Source organism: Protopterus annectens, chromosome 2.part2, assembly GCF_019279795.1.
Source record: "Protopterus annectens isolate FY-2018-M chromosome 2.part2, PAN1.0, whole genome shotgun sequence".
NCBI classification, from domain to species: domain Eukaryota; kingdom Metazoa; phylum Chordata; order Ceratodontiformes; family Protopteridae; genus Protopterus; species Protopterus annectens.
In genome coordinates, this window is record NC_056730.1 from 55,912,842 (window position 1) to 55,935,849 (window position 23,008).

Consider the following 23,008-nt stretch of genomic DNA (forward strand, 5'->3'; position numbering starts at 1 on the left):
CATAAAACAAAGTTCATCCCTGTCCCTAGTCAAAAGCAACTTGGATTTACAGATGGGAAACAGAAAATTTGCCCCAGGACTGCCCTTGTGCTATTAATGGACAGAGACAGCTCATAAATTTTCTTTGCCATGTATGGGTCCCCTCAAATTATCTATGGTATGATCCCAGTTATTCTCATTAGGGATAATATACAGTTGTCGACCACAGGGCGAATAAAGCCAATCTCTAATTAAATGGGATAAGTTAATTTGAGAACAAAAAGAGCAAAATTGGATGGGTTTAAAATAGCCCTCAAAAGGAACTATCCTAGTACTTACCTACAAACCTATAACCTATAAGAAATTGAGTGTCAGGAGAGAAGCATGCTATGGTGTCTGCCAATCATGCTGTGACTGCTTCCTCACAAAAAAGAAAGAGAAGCTTCCAAAAATGGTTATGGTGCAACACAACAGCCTATCAATGTCAAATACTCCAAACAGGCTCATTATTATTATAGGGGGAGAGATGCGTTTGCATTCTACAAGTGATAACGTGTGTCACTGACACCTCCAGTGAGATTCTTCTGGAGTCTACCATGTTGTTGGGACTGTGATGTCAACTCGAGCTGAAGGACTTAGGGTGTTGGATGGGTCCTGAGTTGCTTCACAAACAGTGGCTTCAACTCCACTACCAGACCTACAGAAAGGGAAGGCAGAATCCCCTTTGTCAGAGAGGAATCCTCAACTTACCAGGCACTAGTTGGCAACAAGCATCACTGCACACAAGACCAGACCCAGGGCTAAACATAAAAGTCTGCTCCCACTGTGTCCCCACCAAGGAATTATGGTTCTCAGCCACTTCAGGCCTACCAGCAAGACCTTAACAGATTAGCTGAGGATCTCATGGATTTTATGAGATCTAGACAGATAAGCCCAGGCAGGAACCCTGCCCAAGGAACTTCTCCTGCCAAAAAATAAAAGGACCTTTCCCCCCAGGAGTCTTCAGTTTCATATGACTTGGATGATGATGAGTTGGCTTTTGTGGAAAAAATTTCTTCAGGACCATAGGCCAACTCTGAGACATGAAAGCCTCCATCAACCTCACCACCTGAGGATTTTTCTTTTGGAAACACTTTTCACAAGATGATGGATTCTGTCAAATGGGAGGCTCAAAATTACCCTAGTCTAAGGAAAGAGTAAGAAAATGTCTTAGCCTTCCTGAAAACAAACCTGTGGCTATTATTCTGGCATTAGAGTTTGTGGATGATGTTATTCCAGACACACCTTGACTGCCATCCCTCCCACCCAAAATACCTACCATTTTTATAGAGTTCTGTACATTCATAAGCACTTTTATAAGTACCATCTGGTGGATCACAAAGTGATTTCCTCAGGACCCAATAGAGGCAAAGCCAGTACATTTAGACACTCCTTGCCTAAGAGCACAGAACCCTGAAATGAATTGGCAAGAAAGTGTGTACATCCTCTACTCTGGTCATGAATGCTTTAATTTGTTGGTTCCATGTAGTCAAACTCCAGGCATCTGTCCTGGACTAGATAAAGAAGAAACTGGAAGGTACAGAAAATAGAGCTCTTCAGAAAGGACTACTAGAACTTTGCAGTGCTTGTTCTCAGGTTGCAAAACATTCTTTGTATTGTGACCTTGATGCTTTAAAAGCATCAAACAGGGCAGCTTCATCAGGAGAAGTACTTGGTTAAGATGAGCAGTCTCTTCCTGATCATTTTAAACCAAAAATTTGTGATACTTCACTTGTCAAAAATGTTTGTTTGGATTCAAGACTCGAGTATATTTAAAAAACTGGAGGACAAAGCAACGTCCCTGCAAACTGTAAAGGCCTTTCCATAGATTGAATCCATGAGGTTTAGTTGGAATTACCATACAAAACCTTGTTCCTTTTCTGCCATACAACCAAGGCCAAGGAGCTGAAGGACAATGAAAGAAAGACAGTAAAAACAGCAAAGAAGTTGGAGAGCTGAACCCCACACACAATGTTCCAGCAAGGGGTAACTATGGTTCAGCAGACCATTTCCCTGTACCACCATAAATCCCACACCATCCCAGAACCCTCTTCCTCTGGCAAACATCAGAAGCAGGTTTTCAGTCTTCCTAACCAGGTGGCAAAACATTACTTTGGAATAATTGGACCTTGAGATCATAAATACAGGATACAAGTTGTATTTTGCTTCTCTTCCACGTCTGCAGGTATCTATTTTGTTCCCACACGGCAGTTCAAAGAGACTTAGTCCCAAGTAAATCTTCTTCAGGAACATGGCTCCACAGAACCAGTCTTTCAAAAAAGAATTTAGAAAAGTGTAATGCTCAAGACTGATCCTAGTGCCAAGGAAAAAGAGGAAATTGGACTTGAATTCTGGACTTCTCAAAGCCAAAGAGGTTCCTTGTGGTCCCAAGTTCAAGATGTTTACTCAGCAAAAGTTTCTACGCATGCTTTCCTCAGGATCCCATGGCCACCATGGATCTTAAGAATGCCTACCTCTACATACCCATAGCAAAGGGACACAGGAGCTCTCTACACTTAAAGTCAGATGGGAATTACTTTCAGTTATGATCATAACCATTTGACTTATCTACTCCTCCTAGGGATGTTCAAAAAATATCTGCCTCCAGTATTTGTTTTTACAGGACAAAAGGTATATGAACATCTGTCCTTACCCATGCAATTGCATGATCCAAGCAAGTTCTGTGAAAGAGCTGTTAGCTTCTCCTCATTTGTCCATGGCCTGCCTTCCAAACCAGGAATGCTCCCTAAATTAAAAAAAAAAAGTCCAACCTCATGCTCCTAGAATGTTAAGAAAATGCTTGTCTCAAGTATTTGCTTTTCCAGGACTAAAGGCATATGCAGATCTGTCCTTACCCAGGTATTTGCATGACCCATGCAAGTTATGTGCTGGAGCTGGCATCTCATCATTTGACCATGATCTGCCTTTCAAACCTGGGAGAAATCCAACCTCACACCCACAAACTGACTGGTGTTTTTACGCACCCTGCTGGACACTGAGAAACAAAGGGCCTTTCTTCCCAGGATTAGATTGTTTATCTGACATAGTACTTCATGGTCAAATGATGAGAAGCTACCATGTCAAGCAGAGTACATCATTAACCCTTTCTAAGTGCAACTTGGATAATTGTATGGGGAACAGAAAATACACCCCTGGGATTCCACCTGTGTCCCTGCTGGACAGGGGCATTGGGTGCTGATCTGTCGGAACATGGGCTAAATTCTTGGCTAGGCTTTTAAGGGCCTCAAGGCCAGTAGCCTAGTAACTTCCTATGATCCTGTGATCCAATGATTTCCTGCACTCTTATGCTCCCATTAGCAAAGCTTTAAATGAAAAAGATAAAATGGTTACTGAAAAATCAGTTGTGTCAGCGCAGACACCCTCTGAGCTTGAAGATAACTCTTCTCCCTTACCTGAAAAAAGAAATAATATGATACATAGAAGCTTGCCTTCAGAACAAAGGTGCTCCTTTCCAATGTCAACCAGTGAACCAAATGATGATGTCAGATGCCTTAGACCTAGTTTGGAACACCCAATTAGACAGTTTTCAGCTGCAAGGAAGAGGGGAAAACAGTTCCTTCGAAGTCATATCAACCTGAAAGAAATTATAGCAGTTTACACAGGCAAGCTGGCATTCAAACAAATGTGGAAACCAGGTACCAGCATGGTAAAGACAGACAACACCATGATAATGCGGTACATAAACAAACAAGGAAATCTTGCACCTTACAACTGTGAGGTTAATTAACCATTATGCCAACCCTCCATTCATCAAAATGTAAGGACACAGACAATGATCAGAGATCTGGATTGAACCCCAGACTTGAGAAATACAAGACAAATGTTTTATAATTGAACCATAGTGCTGTACTAAATGTTAGGCAATCAGTTTCTAGGCTACTACATGTTTAGTTTATAACCACACAGTGACCAAAGGTAAGAATTAAACCCTGCACTTCATGTCCGTGAGATAGTTATACTTACACCCAGGATGCTGCATTTATTGGGTGTTTTGTATTTGTTGGCGTTTTACATCTGTGGATTAAAGCTTTCTGTGATGAATTCTTTGCATCTACTATCGTTTATTTGACGAAGGAATTTGTATTTCCAAGCTGGGACTACACTTTTTTATGGTATTTGTGCCTACATTATCTACAACTGATTTGCAGATTGACTGCCTTTTTATTCAAGATTTTTATTCCAATTTGTGTTGCGTTGGGAACAGGTCAAGTACCTGCATCGCATAGAACTGTCTTGCAGAGTTGCTGCCTCTATTTAACTATCATTCAACTCTGTGTTGCTTTGGAACCAGGTCTGGTGAGTTGTTCCGGTTCTGTTTTCCCTGTTCTTTTCCGCTTCGTTAGTTTTTTTGTCCGCTATGGCGGAAGAACCACCAGCTACGGATCTACTCAACACACCCCTTATTTTAAGGGAAGATAATGATGATACTCCGGTCACTCGTTCGGAGTTTAATCAGGTACTTGTTCTTCTAACTAATATTAACAAAACCCTATTAGGGCAGTTGAACCGTGAAGTTTCAGATTCTTTATTCCCTCCGGGGAACCAGCAACAATCATCATTGCAGCAACAAAGACCGCGTAGAGCGCAGGAGCCGAACGGCGACGCTAACACAAGCGGCCCTTCAAGAACAGGCACAGCTTATGAAAAAGAAGGAAATTATAACAACAGTGCACCGAATGGTGAAGCACCGGACAATATGTTTAATTTTAAAAAATGGACTGAACTCCGACCGGAGTTTAATAAAGGTACTTTCCAGCATAATGTTCAGCAACTAGATGTTGATTTTGATTCCTTTAGCAGCAAATTATATGCATATAAAAACTGTCAACTTGAAATTAGTTACTTAAAGGAATGTATTGATGTTAAAAGAGTGCCGAAAGGCCTTAGATGCTTTAAATTCCCTAACAATGCTACTGTTGGTTCGACTTTACATACACAGTTAATTGAGTTATTTAACCAGACTGGTTTAGAAATGTTGGATATGATGGTTAAGGATTATCAGCATAAATGCAATGTTTTTTTAGATGAACTTACTACTCTTAATGATAATATTGTGCAACATAAAAATTTTCTCAGACATAAAAAGAAATACGATGAAGTATTTCTCGAGGTAGATCAACATTGTCAGAAGGTCATTGATAGAAAAATTAAAAAGTTAGACAGAGACCTTCTAGAATATAGAGAAGGGAGGGCATACCCATTGGGGTTCAAACAGAACCAAGCTACACGAACTAGTGATGTTGAACATGAAAGTAGAAATGAAGGTCAGAATGTCAGAAACTTGCAAAATCCAGAACCTTTGAGGAGAAGTGAAAGAATAGCACAAAAAGAAAACAATAACACCCTACAGGGTTTTCACTATCCCCAGGGGAGACCAATGGGGAGGAATATGAATGCCCCATATCAACAAGCATGGGGGAGGATGCGCAATTAGATGTTATTATGGACAACACAATTTTTTTAAATTCTACTCATAACACTAATTGCACTGTGGTTACATCAAATAATTTCAGCATCTACAACTATACTGATTTAGAAATAACCCCAGTATATTTTGAATTATTTACAAAAGGATTGAATTATGTTCCAGCTAGACCAGCTTATATCCCCAAATTGTTGATAGAACTTAAATTGTTTATTAGAAACCTCAACCTTTCACTATTTTTTAAAGGACAGCCTACTATGAATGATAACATCACTAGGTCTAGTCTTTTTAACCCACCCCTACATCCGAGTTTAAAAATTTTCGAAGAATTAATAGAAAACACTTTGAGATTTAATTTATCAAACAGGCAGGACATTTCACCTAACTTCAATAAGAATTTATTTGAAGTTATGAACCAGTTAAAACAACAGAAGATTAGGGTCATGAAACCGGACAAGGGGGGTGGGATGGTCCTTATGACAATTTTGGACTATGACATGGCTATGCATGATATTTTGCAGGATTATAACACGTACGAACAAGCTTCTATTAATGAACTTAATGTTGCTCAAGCGAATATTAAATACATTTTGAAAGATCATTTATTACAAGGGGTATTTAATGAAGAGTTGTTTAATTACTTGAATGTTCCACATCCTAAAACCCCGATATTATTTGGGATACCTAAGGTCCATAAAGGAACTATTCCATTGAAATTCAGACCAATAATAGCAGGAGCTAATGGCATTACTGAACCCTTAGGTAAATTTGTGGAACACAAAGTTAAGCCATTAATGTCTAAGCTTCCTTTTGTATGTAAAGATTCCTGGGAATTCCTGGCCAGTATTCCATCTAATATTTGTAACAAGGGCGTCTTGATGATTACTATAGATGTAATAGAACTTTTTCCAAGCATACCTCATGACACAGGAATAAATTGGTTTTCTGAAGTGTTAGTAAATTTAAGTGGACTATGTAACAACCAGATTAATCTGTTGACAGAATTCATGGAAATTATTCTTAATAATAATTACATATTTTACAATGGAGAATACTTTAGGCAAAAAAGGGGGGTAGCTATGGGCCCCCCTTGTGCTTCATCCTATGCCAATGTTGTCTTACACAAATGGGAGGTAACTTACATTCACTCTTCTAAATGGAAACAACATATCCTTTTTTACAAGCGTTACCTTGACGACATTTGTTTACTATGGGATGGAACTGAAGAACATTTCAAGGAATTCTTCATATACATTAATACTACTACTGATTTTCTTTCATTTACTTATGAATTAAGTACAGTTTCACTCCACTATTTAGATATTTTGCTCACAAAAGATAGTAAAGGAGAACACTTTGAGTCCACTGTTTATAGGAAACCTTTATATTCCAACACATTTTTACACTTTGAGAGCTCTCACCCCATTCATACTAAAAGGGGAATTATAAGAAGCCAGTTTATCCGTGCATCGAGGATTTGTAGTACTGTGGAAACTTTTTTAAAGGAAGTAACTACTTTGACTACTATGTTTATAGAAAGAGGCTATCCTGTACAGTTAATTAACACCATTAGAGAAGAAGTTATAGAAAAAAGAGACTCCAAGTATCCACCTTTACTTAGTCAGGGTCTGTTGTCCTTCAACAAGAATAGTATAGCCAAGTATGATGCACATAAAAGTTTTAGTTATACTTACACCCAGGATGCTGCATTTATTGGGTGTTTTGTATTTGTTGGCGTTTTACATCTGTGGATTAAAGCTTTCTGTGATGAATTCTTTGCATCTACTATCGTTTATTTGACGAAGGAATTTGTATTTCCAAGCTGGGACTACACTTTTTTATGGTATTTGTGCCTACATTATCTACAACTGATTTGCAGATTGACTGCCTTTTTATTCAAGATTTTTATTCCAATTTGTGTTGCGTTGGGAACAGGTCAAGTACCTGCATCGCATAGAACTGTCTTGCAGAGTTGCTGCCTCTATTTAACTATCATTCAACTCTGTGTTGCTTTGGAACCAGGTCTGGTGAGTTGTTCCGGTTCTGTTTTCCCTAATTAACCATTATGCCAACCCTCCATTCATCAAAATGTAAGGACACAGACAATGATCAGAGATCTGGATTGAACCCCAGACTTGAGAAATACAAGACAAATGTTTTATAATTGAACCATAGTGCTGTACTAAATGTTAGGCAATCAGTTTCTAGGCTACTACATGTTTAGTTTATAACCACACAGTGACCAAAGGTAAGAATTAAACCCTGCACTTCATGTCCGTGAGATAAACACCTTAAACATCATGCCAATCCTCAATTCTTATGCCAGCTCCCAATTTGGTTTTTAGCTTTGAAAAACAACAGAAATTTGCAGACTGGGGCTTAAGAATGGGAGGTTATTTGGAACTAGGAAAATAAAATGTTCATATACACAATGCTGTTATTTAATATAAAAAAGGGGATTGTTAAATATACTGAAAAGCCCAAGTGTGTGTGTGTGTGTGTGTGTGTGTGTGTGTGTGTGTGTGTGCGCGCGTGTGTGTGTGTGTGTGTGTGTGTGTGTGTGTGTGTGTGTGTGTGTGTGTGTGTGTGTGTGTCTGTGGCTGTATGTTTGTGTGTGCATGCTTGTGTGTTTTTTGTTGGGTTGGAGGACACTGTAGAACAATTAATCTCGACCTCTCCTAGGAACAGTTTTCTCGTTGTGGAGAACAAGAACATCTTACTAAACTATGTACATTTTTGTGTTTGTAGTAAAAACAGTTAATTTTTTGATTATCCGTTGTGTGCTGATTGCTATAACACTAATGATGATGTTCCTTTTGCTTCTTAAATGGATGCTGGCCCTATTCCACCTTCATTTACAATAACTAAAAGGAATGCCAGGTACATGTTAAACGATGTTCAGTAACTAGTAACACTGTTGTTTTTTTTTTTTTTTTTTTTCAGATGATGGCAGACATAATAAAGATACTGCTACTGATACATTACAAGCAGGGGAATGTCAGGTGAATATTGATAGCTGTAAAGTAACTTATGATGACCCTGTGTGACCCAGTATGATTTAGTCCATGCCTTTGTAGTATGAATAGCCCTCATGTATGCACCTCTCTGAGAAGACCAGGATGACTTCATGGAATAGAATGGTTAGGTAAGATCATGGACTTAGGCAAGTATAACAGCTCTATTAGAGACAGTGTGATGACATCAAATCACAATTAAAGAGAAGCATGACAGAAAAGGTAAGAGATATTTTTTCTGTTCTTTCTTCTGATGCTAATAGATTTAAAATGGAGTTATAGAGATTGATGGTGTAACAGTGATGTAAAGCACATAATTAATATTTATTGCATGTTTGCTTAATTAAAGTGCAGCATAAAAGTCAGTTTGAAAATATCGGAGGTAGATTGGTGGTTTGAAATGTTGGTCTGGATGTTTGTCCCAGCGTAACAGTGCTGATAATTATTTCTAATATCCAAAAACAGGAAGTTACTATTGCCATGTGTGGTCAGCTTTTGGACCTAGATGTCAAGATGTGTGGTCCAATTAGCTCACTTAGTTACAGTTGATGCCACTACTGCTAAGAAAATGGAATCTTCGGTTGAGGTGATGAAAAGTTTTATTAATTGAAATAGGTGTGTGGTTGTGAAAAGGGGCATTAATTATGACTTAATGTTTAAGAAAAAAAAATTTGGGGGAGATGTGAACAAATGCAGGGACATCACCTTTCATATATTAAGCTATAGTGTCTAGATATTTTTTTGCATTTTAGCTCCAGCCCCGGGAATCCAATAAGAGTTTACCAAAGTATATTATTTTCCAATTCCATTAACTTACAACAATGCTTAACATACTGTTTTTATCAACATGCATATCCATTGCATTAGGCATAACTGGGGAATTCTTCCAGAAAACGAGAGCGCCTGTTCTTGTAGATACAAAACTAGAGACTGTCAGAGTTAAATAATTATTTAATCATAATTTATTAATATTTTTATTGAGTAAATGCATTTCTTGAATGCTATATGAGCTTTATGTAACGTCAGGTATTTGAGCAGACTTCCCCTCTTTACTAGATTATTTAATCCATTAATATTAACGAATAAATATGTAGAATCAGACATTTATAAGAGAACATATTACCAAAAATAGTTTTATGTAAAGAACTGTTATATACTTCAGAGATAATAATAAAGAACATTCAGCTATGGACCAACATTTTCAAACAATTATAATATTATCTAACAATATAGCCTGAAAACATTCTACCATGGAAAGAGATATTTTTAGTTTGTGATAAAATCGGACAAACTACAGCTCAACCTCCCCATTAGACTAACTACACTTAGCTCACACTTCTGCTTCTTACATGTATGTTCTCCTATCTTAAAATGAATCATTTCAAGAAAGCCCTTCTATATGTTATTAAGAAAGAGAGAAAAGACTACTTAGGTCCTGTTTCACTTTAAATGAGACAGATTAGGTATCACTACTCCCATCTTCGCTTATAAACTCTTTTTGCTCCTCAGACTACAATAAGAAGGTTAACAGATGTTAATTTCACATTTGTTATTATGAAGGTCAAGAAGTTGCATATTACTATTTTTTTAATTTACTGTGTATAAAATTATTTATATAACAATCTGCTAACTATATACATGTCTATTTGTCCTTACCTATTTCTATTCCTGCTTATACTATCTATCTTATAACATTTACTATTTACATTAACTCTGTACATCAGTTATAATCCATATGTACTATTCTGCTTGAAAGAACAGATATACCATCTGTTATAAATCAGGAAATTGTTATTCTAATACTTCTTTTTATTATAAATTTTCATTTCTTGCAATCAGTCCGCTATCTTATTTATGCATTTTATCAGAGGGAATTTGAACTAACATCAGATATTTTTAAATAAAATCTATCAAATGTAATCCATCTATGATTTTTAAATCAAATACAAGAAAATATAATTATTTGTGTCACATGAGAAGTGTCGTATTACAAGCTGCAGTCAATCTGTTAATATATAATAAGCAATCAAAACTACAAACCAGTTATTAGTTTTAAAGCTCATTTTTTTACTTTTAATTGATTGTATTATATGAATTATGTATACTACTTATGTATGATTTAATAAAACGTGTTTTAATTCCTACATATAAATGAATTTAAATTAATTTATCAGTATTAATACTTAAAGCACACTGCATTTCATATTTTAACATCCTAGTACATCACTTCTGGTTCAGAGGGTGAGTTGAAAGGTCAGCTTTCATTTCAAGGAAGAAGAAGACGGTAAGGATAACAACTTGTAGAATATTTTAATGTTTATAAAGCCTCACAAAAGTGCCTGCATCGCTAAATAGCTTCGTTTAAAGCTAAATTTATGGTAAAGGCATAAAAATAATTTATTTAGCTCTACTTAAATGCTTCTGTCATTCGCAAGTGAATTTATACACTTCAGCATTAAATACTAGCCCTTCAAAGGCATCTAATCAAGAAAAAAAAACACAAAACACTTTAAACTTTCAAATATTTCCACAAATGCAGGTAATATATTTTTAGGAACTCTGTCACAACAATTGCAAGTGCTCATTTTTAACCTTCATTTTAAAATAAAGGCTTAGCAAGTTAATCAGTAAATAACTACTAAATATTATAAGAAAACAGCAACAAAGCCTAATTAGAGATAAAACAATGGCATTTCACATGATAATGTTTTCTCACGTGTTCATGTATTATTTTATATGAAGATTTCTATCAATCTTTAAAGGAGACCTAACAATAAAACTTGCGTTGAAAAAATGCCAGGAATGTGTGATAAAAAGTCAGCTTGTATAGTTGATAATGATGTGCTACATGTTTACTGACATTTCAATACTTTCTTGTGTATATGTAAAACAGCCACTTATGTGGATTAGAATGCAGCTTAACATACGTTTTTGCTGTCATTTTTTATTCCAAATACTGTGTTTAGTAGTACAGCACAAAACCATACCAATAGCTTAAAATGTTTCTTTACATAAGCTTTCTCATATTGATATTTTAGAATTAGTGGTATGTATGGTATGACTGATTATCAGATTAGTTGAAATATGGAACTAAAATGATTTACCTTGTAAAAAGTTGTATTATTATCGGATCCTTACTATTCATATACTTTATGTTACAGAATAAATATTACAATGAGAATGAATTACATTTTCATTTATCTTTCAGTTTTTACTGATTTTGTATTTAACTCACCATTCATTCCTTGTTGCATTTTTTTTTTGAGATTTGTAGACAAAATGTAGACAAACTTTAGTCCATTCCTTCCATTTTTTTGCTATTTTTTTTCCTCTGTATAAACTCCAAAGTGCCCGCCAAAGTGCTACAAAGTCTTCTGCCCTTCTATAACATGACTCTTTATTTTGCTGGAAACAAATTTTGTGTTTTAATATTGTTTTTCTTTAAGTCCTTTATAAAAGGTACACATGCATAACCGAAGTTAAATAATATTGTCAAATCTTATAATATTTTCTTTTATTTTAACTGGATAATTATTCCATGCTGTTTATAAAACAAGATCTTTTTCTTGGACAGAAAATAATTTAATGATCACTGATCTTGGTTTAGGTGGGTTTTTCTTTATTGATGTGTTGCAAAGTGATCTGTATGCCCTCTCAATACCAAAGGAAAGAGCTTCAGACAGGTTCAATGACTTACCCAGCCAGTTATTTAGAAATTAAATCATACTTTCTCCTTCTTCTTTCTCAGGAATACCATAAATCCTGATGTTGTTCTTTCTAGATCTGTTTTCTAGATCTTCTATTTTTTCCCAAAGTAAGTTATTTTGTTACAGGAGAAAAATCAGTATTATTCTCACTCTTAATCAATATTCCATCTAAATTAGTCATGGTTTCTTTTATGTTTGAAATGTGTGAAGAATGTTATTTAATAAGAGCTTCACTCAGCATTTCTACCTGTTTTTTTTACATTCCTCTTTAATGTTGTTTATTGTGCTTTCTGATTTATCCATCTCTGTAGAAAGTTCAGTGATGTTGCTGAGTATAGACTAAATGTTTCTCTTCATTGTATTGTCCTGTACACAGGTTTTAGAGTGGCCCATTCTGAGAGAATTAGTTTATTGACAGGAAACGAGTGCATGGATCATGCAATCCCTAACAGAACCAAGATGTTATCCTCCAAAAAAAGGAAGCCGATCTGGTGGTCCCCTGCCATAAACAAACTCTACAACAGAAGAAAGAAACTGTTGCACAAAAGAGTAAAATCCCATAATTGGAGAAACTCTGTGGTCAGCCTCAGTAAGAAGCTGAGATCCCTCATAAAATCCTCCAAAGATAGTTATGAAAACAAAATTGCCACTGATTCTAAAAACAACCACAGAGCATTCTACAGCTATGCTGCTCTGAGTTACAACACAATGACACTAAATATACAGAACCAACTGATATTGCCAACATCCTGGCAGATAGATTCAATGCTAACTTTACCCCTCTCTCACCCCCTAAAGGGCTCATCTCTATACTGGAAAAATGCAAAGTTCCTGTAATCATGGCTGCACAGGTAAAAAGCACACTCTCCAAAGCCAATAACACAGCATCCATGGGACCTGACAACATCCCAGGCTGAGTTCTACATGAACTACAGAACGAACAGGCACCCCACCTAAGTACCATGTTCAATCATCGCCTCACCTCATGCTTTGTGCCCACTGAATGGTGCACAGCAATGGTTATCCCACTCCACAAGGGGGAGCCACCAGAAACCCCAGGAACTACCACCCCATTAGCCTAACGAGCCTGGTCTGCAAGGCTATGGAACATATCATCATGGAACTTATAAACAATGACATTGGTAATCTCCAAACTCTGGACCCTGCCCAGTTTGGGTTTGTAAAAGGCAGATCATGTCTCCTAAACCTGATAGACTTCTTTGAAGTGGTCACCAAAGTCATAGATGAGAGTAGGTGGTTCACACAGCCTATCTAGATCTCGCCAAGGCTTTTGACATTATCCCCCACTCTGGAATTATAGATAAACTCACTAAACTAGGTATAAATCCCTATGTCACAAGATGGGTTGCCAACAGGCTAACTGACAGAACCCACACTGTGAAAGTAGCAGACTCTAAATCTAGCTTCAGACCAGTGACAAGTGGAGTACCACAGGGTTCAGTCTTGGGTCCTTTCCTGTTTGGTATCCACTTATCTGAAGTACAGGCTAACACAGAAGGTCTTCGGCTAACAAAGTTCGCAGATGACTGCAAACTAGGAACCATAATCAAAACTCCTAATGATGTGGACATCCTACAAAAGGGCCTTACTGGGACAGATGCCTGGTGTCAAAGCCATGGCCTCAAGCTTAATGCCAAAAATTGCATTGTCATTCCTTTTGGTAAAAACTTAATACCCATGAACTACTACATAGACGGTAGTCTACTTAACACCGAAACTGTGATAATAGACCTTGGGACACAGGTGGACAGTAGTCTCTCCTTTGATAATCACATCACCACAGTAGTCAGGAAATTCTTCTACATGGCACACCTCATCACAAAAGGTTTCTCATCCAGGAAAAAAGAGGTCATTGTTCCCCTCTACTCATCACTCATTAGACCCATTATAGAGTACAACACCCCTTTTGGTATGTACCTCACAAGACATCTACAACAACTGGAAAGGCCACAGAAATACCTTACAAAGAGGATTACCAGCCTCAAACAGATGTCCTATTCAGACCGTCTCAAAAAACTCCAGCTTTACTCCATCGCATATCACCTACTCAGTGGTGATCTCTGCCTAACATGCAAAGCTATGTCAAACCCAGAGCTTTTGGACATGCTCCACTTAAAGAAGTCCCAATCCCTCCAAGCTACATGCTCCAGGGACCTAAATCTTGTCACCACGATAAACAGAACATGCTGGAGGGATAGATTCCTATCCCAGAGACTTCCTATACACTGGAACAAACTACCTATCTATATCAAACAAAGCTCCTCATTAGCACTCTTCAAGAAAAATCTTGATGATTGGATGGGAGATAGGAAATTCACCCTGGGGATCACTTCTGTGACTCTAGTTGACAAGGGTGGCAAAAGCCAGGGTACCATTTGGCTAGGCTTATATAGGGCCAATAGCCTAGTACCTACCTATGAACCTATGAACCTACGAAAAAGCAATGAAAAAGGTTTCAGACTTATTTTTTCTTGTAGTTTTTTTCAGTTTAATTATACATCCATCAAATTTTGAAATGCATTTTTGAATTTTACTGTAAAAGTCCTGTCAGAGATGTTAAAATGAAGCAGAGAAAAAATACAGTGCTGTTAACTGCTCACCATATTGGCCACGCCTGATGATATTTCTTTATGTGTGGACTGTGACATGTTTTAGATGTATACAATAAAAATTAGGAATTTGCTTCAGTGGCAAAGATATTTTATGTATGTCTGCAAGGAAGAGATACAACAATAGTCAAGTGTGGTTGCTGGATTCATTCATAAGTCTATGATAGTGGTTTTTGAATAAATGAGGTCTATTTGTGACATATAGGCAGAAATCTGGACTTGTGTAAAAGATTTTTTTGTGCCATTATATACTGACAAGAAAAAGATGCATCATGTCCAGTGGAGGGTTTGAGACTTTTCTTGAAAGTAGCTGGTCCATCACATTTTTTTGGAAAAACTGGATATTGTTATTCATTTGCATAATGAAAGCACTCCATATGCAGGTCTTAGATGCAAATTCTATAATACGCTGTCTGTTGAAAAAAGTTTTTCTGTCTGAGTTGAATGGCTTGTCTTTGGTTTGCAGGATAACAGCATCTGTCTTGCTTTTTTTAAAATGTTTTATGAAACCAGAGGGATAAACTTATATTTCTATGTATTATCAACTACAACATTTGGATGAAAATCTTGCATCTATTATATACTGTAATTTTATTTGAAGTGCTGTCTGCAAAAGTATATCGTATAAGAGGTCAAATTGTCAAAGACTTATAGTTGACAATTAAGGGAGTTGTTGATAGTATTAATTGTAGTGACATTGCTGAAAGTATGATAGGGTGTGATATGTCTAAAGCTTTTGATAATGTTTTTCATACCAGATGTGGTATCTTCTCAATGCATATGACATAGGGGAAAATATGCTTTTGTTATGGAAAGGAATTGATAATCATACATAAAATATTTAACACTCAAAATATCTAAACTCAATATATAAAAAGTAATTAAAATAAAAAATAAAAACATATTTTTGGCAGGGGAAATCCCTTCTTCACCCTCCACACCCTCCTGCAACATATATATATATATATATATATATATATATATATATATATATATATATATATATATAGATATAGATATATATAGATATAGATATATAGATACATAGATATAGATATACATACCAACTTCAGGATCACACAACAGTGAGAAAGGATAAATTCCATGTTGTCAGTTTTCTGAGTTATAGATATTATGGGACAGAAACAGCTTTTAGATATTTTGGCTTTAGAACAAATAACTATTAACCTACTTGGGTCAGTGTACTAGCTAATGTATATGCGGGTATGGCTACCAGGATGGAAAAGGGCGTCCATCAGCAGGGTCAACTGAGCAAGATTTTTTGTTTGTTTTAGTTACTAAAACTGTTGTTTGCATGGTTGTGTGTCAGTTAGGGGTAGGTATTGCTTCTGATATGTGGGTGAAGCTGTCAGTTATATTTGGTTATGCAGATGATTTTATATTAGTTAGCTGTAAAGGCTGAGTGACAATTGCAGTGTTACTTGTTAAATGATCCCCCGGATTTAATAAACTCCATGTAGGAATAATGCAAGCCCTACACGGAGTGTACTGTGGCCATGTCTGCAGCTACCCCTCGGCAGTTGCCTTGCATATTAATGAAGGCACACTACTGAGGGAGAGCCATGTTACTGAATCAGTGTAGGAGGTATGTTACAGTGCTCAGAGATGTGTAACACGCCCCCTGCACTATCAAAGTGCCATTCGGCACTAAAAGATTAAAGTAAAGTGTACTCTGACACTTACTTCTATTTTTTGATTAATTACACAGTTTACTTGTTACAGTGACTTGTTACAGTGTCCATAACACACCCCCTGTACTGTCAAAGTACCGCGTGACACTAAAAGATTAATGTAAGGTGTCCTCTGAGTCTTGATATGTATTTATTTATATAGTTCACACAAGGGGTGTGTTGCAATGTCTGTAACTCCCCCCATTTGTACTGTCAGAGTGCTGTATGTTACTGAAATTAAATGCAAAAATGAGACTTTCCATTTCTTTCTTTATTTTTTTATTTTATTTTGTATTTGTGCAGAGCTTAGCAATAAACACATGCAAGACATCTAAAAATAGAGACCAGATGCTTTTAATTAAAAAAGGTCAAGTTTAAGCATAGCTGAGTGAATTTGCACGGTGTGGCATGGTGCTCAGCAGTGCTTAAATGTAACTGAGAGCTATATAGATCAGTATAGCTCTGATTACCATATTCTCAGTAGCTGAATGATTCAAGTGACAGCTTTGGGTGCAGTAGGTGCACAGTTCGAATACCAACCATTCAGTTTTTGCATGCGATAGGGAAATGTTTTACATTTTTTTGGGGTTTTTTTTATGTATACATTGAAATTTGTTAACTGGGTTAGTCCAGCTTGACTAGAAGCCCATATGTAGTGCAGACCCAAGTATAAAAGCCCCAGTTACACACCAGTGTCCAATACATTAAAGTTACTCTACCAGATAATGTAGTGAAATACATAAAAGTAAAATAGATACACATAATAAATTACCATTAATGAACAAACACTTTCAATTATTTTTTTAACTGTACTTTGCCCATAGTTAAGCACTGCCAAGCAAAACTAATCAATGTTCAAACAGGACCTGTTTTAGCAATATTTAGCAATGAGTAGCTCCACTTAGCTTGTTTTGGCAGTGCTTAGCAGTCCCAGTTTAAGCAGTCCTCAGCTGAGCTAAGCGGGTTTGCACACCCCTAAGCATTGCTAAGCAGTCCCTGTTTAAGCAATTCTCAGTGGGTTTGTGTGGTGCTAAGTGGTACTTAGCATTTTCAAAAATGGACCAATGGTGCGAAGTGCAGGAAAATAGCCTTATTTAAACTGAAGTGGTAGGAATACAGCCAGAATCTATTGGAGTTTTAACACTGCATGAGCTATGGCTGGAGTCGGAGACAGAGCGAGTGTTCAGGTGCAGTGTTGGGGCATGTTAGAGTCCAGAGTCATAGATGGCCTCTTTGTCAAAGACCATGATGACAGACTGTTGCAGGGCCAGTACAAGGGCTCTGAATACAAGCATGAGGACTGGGACTGTCTGGCACGTGACCTCATCACTGCTACTGGAATCCCCTGCACTGTTGATCAGGTGTGTCATCATTATGATGACCTGAAGTGAAGAAAGAGGGAGATATTGGCCCAATGGATCCAAGATGCTCAGGAGTGGAATGCCCCAGAAGTTTGTAAGTATAGTAACTGGTGATTTATCAAATTGTAGTATGAATATCTGATAGACACATATGCATAATGGTGTGTTTTCCCCCCACAGCTGCAAAGGAGAGGGCTCACAGCTTGGAGGCCTACACAGGGCACCGAGCAAGGATGCACAAGCAGTGGTGAGTACAGATCTGTCTTGCAATATATAGTACTATAAATAATGAAGAGCACATTGGTAACTGCCAGTAGGTATAGTCTGTTCTGAGTGTACTGCAATGAATGTGTTCTTAGACTCAGACTGATATAAGTGAGTAATGCCGGGTACTGTGCAATACAGATGAAGGTGTCAAACATGCTACTATTGATGGAAGAAAGCTAACACTGCAGTAATAGAGTATAGGAATGACATATGCATATGCTGTATTAATACTAAGGATCTTGTAATAAAGTACACTGTGATTGAAAATGTGAAGTTAATAAATGACATTCATTCCTCATCTACAGGATATACAGTATAACTGCAGTCAGAATTGTGAATGACATAAACCACTGCGTCATGTCATCATCAGTAAAGCTTTTTTCTCCCAATTGCTGTGTGTATCCTGGCCTGTTGTTGAAGAAATCCAATTTTGCAGGTGCTCCACAGCAAATATGGCCATGGCACCATGAAGTGACTGAAATTTGGCCGATAAAGAACTGTCATGCTAAAGTGTAGATGTGAAGCTGTACAACAAGATAAAATGCAATGTGATATATACTCTGCACTGAGATCTGAACCTTAAATAGTAATTTGTAAGGTATTATAGTGTGTTTCCCTCAGGATTGTCTTGTGTTAACCTTTGCATTTCAGCTATACTCATTCCTGAATGTAGGTACGCTGATACAGGCAAGTATGAGATTATAATAGCTGTAGACTACAAATATACCATCTGCAAATGTATATGGGTCGGGTAGGCAACCCAGCATCCCAATATGGTCTGTAGAGATCACACATATTCCCATCCACTAGGGAATAAATGTGTACACCTGCATTCCAACTATTAATACACACTTCATCTACTATCTCTGTCATGCATGAATGTCATGCATGTATGTTCAACAGTCACTGCAGTCTTCTGTGACATTCTACCTATATTATCAGGTCAGACTTTGTCACCAGGTGAGCTTTAGGTACAAATCAGTCAACCAGTACACAGCAGTGTCCCAGTAGCTTAGTGTGATAAGTAATGCAGAGGTTGTTATTTTTTCCACACACAGACCAGAGTTTGAGTCCAAGGACTGATACTAGGATCTATTTATAGTAACAGACAAGTAGTCTTGACTATTTATAGAAATAGTCACATAGTGTTAACAGATATTTTCTCCACAGGACTTACAGGTAAAGAAATGTCTGTAGTAGTTGTATGAAGGGTATACTATGATAAACTTCCATTAAATAAAATGGCATGGAGTACACTAGTATTCCAACTGAATTAGACAAATTAAATGTTCTACTGTTGGTATAGCTATATGCCTGGTGCATCTGTAAATGTGTGCTGATAGTCCAACCCCATACCTACAAATGACAGCAGGATAGGTACATACTCCATGCACTGTGCATGATACATGTCTCTCAAGTGTCACACTGTCACAGCGCGTGGTCACTGTTGCCAATAACCTTGGACATGGATATAAATTCAGTTGAAGTATGTCAGTAGCACACTCACACAACATCAGTGCAGTTATATATGTTACCCTGTCATGTACAAATCCCCTGTAGTTATGTGCAAATAGTTATTACTGCTGGGCCCATACCATTCCATGTTGACAGTTTGAGAGGTATGTACATGCTGCAGAAGCTATAGGGTACATGTAGATGTAAAGTAAGGGCAGATCTGTAGAGTACTGAGCAGTGCTTTTGTGAAAAATATAGCCTATACCATTGTTAATGGAATGTTTTTCTCCACCCCCACCCCTTATCTGTATCACAAATTATTATTCTTATACTATGGGTATGGTTTCGTTCCCACATATGTTATTCTCAAAACCCAATGTTGGGCCTTGTGTTGTATTATTGGTTATATATTTCAGTGGTTGCATTCTAACATATCTTGTTGAAATTCCACCATTGTTAGCCTTTTGCCACAACTGTTACTGGCATCCTGTTACAATAATGACTGTTATGCCATTTATGCCTGTGTTCTGTATGCTATGCAATTCTATTGTACTGAGTTAATTGGAACATTCATGCATGCTGTTATAACTAAAGTTGAAGTGTTTTATTCATGACTAACGAATACACTTTGACAAACCTCAACACCATAGCACATTTGGGTAGGCTGATCCCAGTGGATCCGCCTGTCCCACCTCATCTGACTGTGGCACCAGGTCCCAGCACATCTGGGTCCCAACCTGGAGCTGCTTCCTCTATGGATCCTGCACCACCCTCAGATAGAACCACCTCACGGGACAGGGCCTGCCTCTCCCTGGGCGTGGGCACGAAGAGGATCCTGTCACCCGCAATCACTTCTCAGTGATGGTGTGCAGGGTCATCCAGTGGGATTTGGATGACCAACTGGGCCAGATCGAGGACAGACTGATGCACCTTGAGGAGCAAGCTGGCCCCAGTGCCCAGCCCCCAGCACAGCCACCTTTGGGGCCATGAAGGGAGAGTGGTGACTGCCCATGAGTGGGGACCTCAGTCCCACTGTTTCTATCTGGGGGCAATTAATCCTCTGATTCCCAACCACCCTCCCTGTCCAAGGTGTTTACCCCCCCCATGTGTCATGCACCACCCCTGTCTGCTTTCTCATCTGTCTGCCTCTCCTACCCAACTTACCTCCTCACATGTACCTATATCCCACCCCAACATTCCACTAAACCTTAAAAAAATGGGTATCTGTCCTCCAAAAAAATTTCACCCCATACATCAATTATCTCAGCAATTATTCAAGAGAGTTATGTCACCCACACCCCTCCCTGTGGGCTATGATGCTCCAAATTCTAAATTGTCCACAACAGGCACAGCTTGTGCTGTACAAGAAACGGAGAGCTATGGTCCTTTCTTACACCCATCTTGCACACCCCTACCTGCTTTTCAGCTTGGTTCCCCCCTTTTACCCCATTTCATCACTTTCCTATAACCCCCTTTTCATTTCTTTTTTTTAAATTAGTGCAAGCTTAAGGGGGAGTAAGAGCAACTTATTATCGCATTGTGTCACACAAACCCAGTTAAAACTGCTTAAAACTGCTTTAATCACTTCATCTGATTCTGACAATGTTATCCACATTAATAAAATAATTGCCCCTTCCAAGTCTCAAACCCAGACTGCAGAAGCACAGCATAGTGCATTAGCCCACTAGGGCAACTCAGCTCTAGATAATCACTTGTGTTTTTATAAGCATATCATGCATTACAGTGATGTGATATCAGCAAAAATTTCTTACCCTACCAAGTACTGAACTCAGGACACTTTGTCAAGTGCAATACAGTGCATTAGCCCACTAAGCCAACTCAGCTTTAGAGAAGAGTTAGTATTTCTATAAGTATATCATGCATTACAGTAATGTCACATCAGCAAAAATTTCTAACCCTGCCATGTACTGAATCCAGGACCTTGTCAACTACAGCATAGTGTATGAGCCCACTAGGCAAACTCAGTTCTGGAGAATACCTTGTGTTTTTACAAACATATCCTGATGGCCAGTGACACACTACACCTATATATACTGGAACAAATCACAGTATTCTTAGGCCTCTGACGCAGGCACCAAACCAGCACACAGATAAATAAATGCTGCTGGATGTACAGGATTCCTACAATATCAGGTAGCACTGACAACTGCACAGACTGCTGCTGAATGTCCACAGTTGGGACCCTACTTATTGCAGGGTTGTTATAAAACCAATTCTGTGTGCTGCCATACTGGCAAGGCAGTGCAGATCGGGGTTACAAAATCATGACAGACAGCTCAGTGTCGCACATCATACTCATCTGAACACACGTCTATGCTAATCCTGTGTAACATACTGTACGCATGCACATATGTCTTACAAATACACCTGCCATAATAATGCCTCAGTAGCTCTGTCTGTAACATTCCTAGCATGTGTCCCATCTGGACACCCATGGTCCTGGCCCACAGTCCAGGCTGTGTAATGACAACTACATGCATGTCAATACAACATAGGAATAACTGACCCCTGCAATGTCCAGCAAAACTGGTTGCTGGTACCGCAGTCACCACCACCCACACTCACACATTAAAGGCCTGCAGGGTGGGACACATTTCACAAATATAAATATGTATTCTAAATGTTGCCTACCACTCTCGGGATGGCACTGTTATGTAACATATGTTCCAGAGGCATATACGTCATCTGGACTGTTTGGGGTACCCTCAACCAAGCCATGCTGTGACATAGCTGACACCACTCCCTTACTGACAGTAACATCTTGCTATCCACCATTGTCTTCACAATCCCTAGTCTGACTCCTGGCCAGAATGCAGCAGCTGCAGCCTGCTACACATGCAGCAGTATCTTCAGCTACCTGTTATGGACCTAACATACCTCCCAAACACCTAGAACAGGGCATCCACACAACACCCATACATAAAGGGTTGGGGGGAATGCTCAGGTGAACAGGACATGTGTCACAGTCTCCTCCTACAAATATGCACAGCTGATAGACCAGCATCAACTGCAGCAGCATGCACATTCAAATAAAAAGGATGTATGACACTCACATCTACCTGTCTCCTTACTGACCCTAACACACAGTGTTAAGCAGTACACTGCTACAGAATCTGAAAGTCTGTTAACAATGGCCTGACATAGCATGCAAAACTGTGGACATAACACATCAATCCAAATAGTGGACAGTATTTCTACTTACCCTCTGTGATGCTGTAGCTCCCACATCTTGATAATGTCCTCTTCACAGGCCAGGAAAAGGGCAAAGCCTATATGAAGGCCTTAATTTTAGCACTGTGTTGCCATGCCATTGGCTAATGAAAAGGCAACACAGCTGTTGTGGATGCTATTTGCAAGTTGGAGTCACAGATTGGTGCACAGGCAATCACCCGTTCAGG